This window comes from Triticum urartu, chromosome 6A, assembly GCF_056163025.1.
Source record: "Triticum urartu cultivar PI428250 chromosome 6A, HENAU_Tu73, whole genome shotgun sequence".
In the NCBI taxonomy this organism is placed as follows: Eukaryota; Viridiplantae; Streptophyta; class Magnoliopsida; order Poales; family Poaceae; genus Triticum; species Triticum urartu.
This window is the reverse complement of record NC_141878.1, coordinates 138,897,919-138,902,048: the sequence shown is the minus strand read 5'-3', so window position 1 is coordinate 138,902,048 and position 4,130 is coordinate 138,897,919.

The following is a 4,130-nucleotide window of genomic DNA, read 5'->3' as shown; positions in this document are numbered from 1 at the left end:
GGTTCCAAATGCCGTCACCGAAAGGGGTTAAAAACTATTTGTTTAGCACGTTGATGTACTAGTGTCAAGACAAGATTAGTTTCTTCACATCTCTGCAAAACTCGATCAAGGTTGCTTAAGAAATCATCAAAAGAAGTTCCGTAAACGGAGAAATCATCCATGAAAACCTCAACAATCTTTTCACAAAAGTCAGAGAATATAGCAGTCATACATCTTTAAAAGGTAGTAGGTGCATTGCATAAACCAAAAGGCATACGTCTATAAGGAAAGGTACCGAAAGGGAAAGTGAAAGAGGCTTTCTCTTGATCCTCTTTTGACACAGGTATTTGAGAGAAACCAGAATAACCATCTAGAAAGCAAAATGTGTATGCTTGGATAATCTTTCTAACATTTGATCAATAAAATGTAGAGGGCAATGATCTTTTCTAGTGGCTTTATTTAATTTGCAAAAATCAATTACCATTCTATAACCTGTAACAATTCTTTGAGGAATCAATTCATTCTTATCATTAGAAACAATAGTGATACCTCCTTTCTTAGGGACACAATGAACAGGACTTACCCACTGACTATCAGCAATAGGATAAATTATACCTGCCTCCAGAAGCTTTAGTATTTCATTTCTTACCACTTCTTTCATCTTAGAATTTAACAGTCGTTGATGATCAACAACTGGGTTAGCATCTTTCTCCAATTTTATTTTGTCCTAACATAAAGTGGGACTAATGCCCTTAAGATCATCGAGAGTATATCCAATAGCGGCACGGTGCTTCTTCAGAGTTTTCAATAATTTCTTTTCTTCATGCTCTGAAAGGTTAGCACTAATAATAATAAGATATATCTTCTTTTCATCAAGGTAAGCATATTTCAAGGTATGAGGTAATTTTTTAAGCTCAAACACGGGATCACCCTTGGGTGGAGGAGGATCCCCGAGGATTTCAACAGGCAAATTGTGCTTCAAAATAGGCCCTTGATTAAAGAATACTTCATCTATTTCTCTTCTTTCATTCATAGACAAATCATTCTCATGGTCTAGCAAATATTGTTCTAAAGGATCAGAAGGAGGCACGACAATAGAAGCAAGACCAATAATTTCATCTTTACTAGGCAATTCTTTATCATGAGGTTGTCTATGAAATTTAGGGAAATTAAAATCATGAGACATATCTCCTAAACCAACAGTAGCAATATCTTTCTCACTATATATCTTAGCATTAACAATATTCAAGAAAGGTCTAACAAATATAATGGCACAAAAATTATCTTGTGGGGAACCCGGAACAAGAAAATCAGTAGGATATTTAATTTTTCCCACACAAGACTTCAACATATCTAACAATCCCAATTGGTGATATGGTATCTCTATTGGCAAGCTTAATAGTAACATCAATATCTTCTATCTCCGCAGGTGCAATATCATTCATAATTTCTTTATATAAGGTATAAGGAATTGCACTCACACTAGCACCCACATCACATAAGTCATGATAACAATGATCTCCTATTTTAACAGAAACAACAGGCATGCCAACAATAGGTCTATGTTTATCTTTAGTATTAGGTTTAGCAATTCTAGCAGCTTCATCACAGAAATAAATAACATGCCCATCAATATTATGAACCAGGAGATCTTTAACCATAGCAATACTAGGTTCGACTTTAATTTGCTCAGAGGTTTTGGGAGTTCTAATATTATTTTTGTTATCCACAATTGAAGCATTAGCATGATCCTCTATTCTAACAGGGAACGGTGGCTTTTCAATATAAGTAGTAGGAACAATAGGATCAACATTACAAGTAATAGTTACTTCTTCAACTTTAATAGGTTCAACTACTTTAACTTCAATGGGAGGACGATATTTAAACCACTTCTACTTAGGGAGATCAACATGAGTAGCAAAAGATTCATAGAAAGAAGCTACTATCTCAGAGTCAAGTCCATATTCACAAAAATCAACCCCTTATGAAGCAACGCATAAACTAGGGTTTAAGCTTCTGTCACTCTAGCAACCTGTCATCTACTTATTACTTCCCAATGCCTTCCCCTAGGCCCAAATCATGGTGAAGTGTCATGTAGTAGACATTCACATAACACCACTAGAGGAAAGACAACATACATCTCATCAAAATATCCAACGAATACAAAATTCACATGATTACTTATAACAAGACTTCTCCCATGTCCCCAGGAACAAATGTAACTACTCACAAAGCATATTCATGTTCATAATCAAAGGAGTATTAATTATCATTAAGGATTTGAACATATGATCTTCCACCGAATAAACCAACTAGCATCAACTACAAGGAGTAATCAACACTACTAGCAACCCACAGGTACCAATCTGAGGTTTTGAGACAAAGATCGGATACAAGAGATGAACTAGGGTTTGAGAGGAGATGGTGCTGGTGAAGATGTTGACGGAGATTGACCCCCTCTCGATTAGAGGATCATTGGTGATGACGCTGGCTCGATTTCACACTCCCGGCGGGATGTTTCCCTGGCAGAATCGCTCTGCCGGAGCTCTAGATTGCTCCTGCCCAGGTTCCGCCTCGAGACGGCGGCGCTTCGTCCCGAAAGCTTCCTTCTTATTTTTTCCAGGTCAACAGTACTGCAGGATATCGCTAACGCGACACTACAATTAATGACCCTTTGCCGAAACTGCGTGCGATGCAATAATCGCAAACGGTGGTGTAAACAACCATCAAAAAAGGTGCAAAACATTTGTTGTGGCGGAGCCATCAAACACGGTTCAGATTTTAGTTGCTTGTGCAATGCAAGGCACACGGTTAATCCATTCCAACTGTTTGCGATGAGTCAGAACAACAGAAATGGGAAGCCAAATGAATGTGTGTGCGTTGTAGGACACACGGTTAATCCATTCGAACTGTTTGCAATGAGGTAGAACAACAGAAATGGGCAGCCATATCAATGTGTGTGCGATATATGACATACGGTTCACTCGGACGAACTGTTTTCGATTAGGGAACACAAGAGAAATGGTTCAACTTAACAAGACGTGTGTGATATGCGGCATACAGTTCACATGGATGAACTGTTTGCGATGAGCCAAAAGAACACAAAGGACTCGTGTAAACAAGATGTGTGTGGTACGGGGAAAATAGCTGACTCGGATGAACTGTTTGCGATGATTAATTACAACACAAACGGTCAATACAGTTACTTCGTGTGCGATTCTTTGTGTAAAAAAAACTTTGAAAAATGCAAACTAGTTGCTTGCGGTGGCTAGGAGTATCACACACGATGCGTCTACGAGTACTTGTGTGCGATGCTTAGTATGCTACACATACGTTTTCTTATGTTAACATGTGTGTGAATTTGCAATATGGACAGTTAATATGCAAATGCCTTCTGGACATCGGGCACACGCTTAAACTCAATGAACTGTGTACGATACTAATACTTTCCATGAAAATTTATGAACTTGGGTAACAACATTTGAGTAACATATATATAGTGGTTACACTATTCGACAAAAGGAGGATCTTCATAACAGGGTTTTGACAACCATATGGTCCATATCTACATACTTAACATAGTAACAACTATCACATTTTAAGAGGCTAAGGGCCAACAACCATATGGTCCATATCTACATACTTAACATTAAGGATAGTAAAATTGAGCCTAAACCGAGCTCTCTCAGCGAATTAGCTTCTTCGGCCGTCCGTTTCACGATCTGATCTTTCCTGACCGTTAGATTCCGTTTAAAAGCCAATTTGTCCCATAATCTGGGTAACTTGGGCCAGTTGTCCTATGGGCTGCTGCTCCAGAGGCTGAAACGAAGGCCTCCGGTGCACTGGGCCGTCGGCCAGCCCATTCTACCACTAGGCCTCGAGGGATGGGAGCAAAAAGCTGCCGATGCGAGCCGCACAGAGGAGCCACCGGTTTCATCGAGTACTGCTGCAGGCGCACAGAGGAGACGTGGGCGATCATCCGACGCTGGTGGAGATTAGGCCAGGTTCGCGAGGGATTCCGGCGAGGTGGGAATCGACTCGAGGCGAGGCATCTAGCCCGGATCGACCGGACGTGACGTGCGCGAGGGTGCGGTGCGGCGAACCCTAGCGCCGCCGGGTTGCCCTCCTACTCACGAAGGTCACCCCTCCTC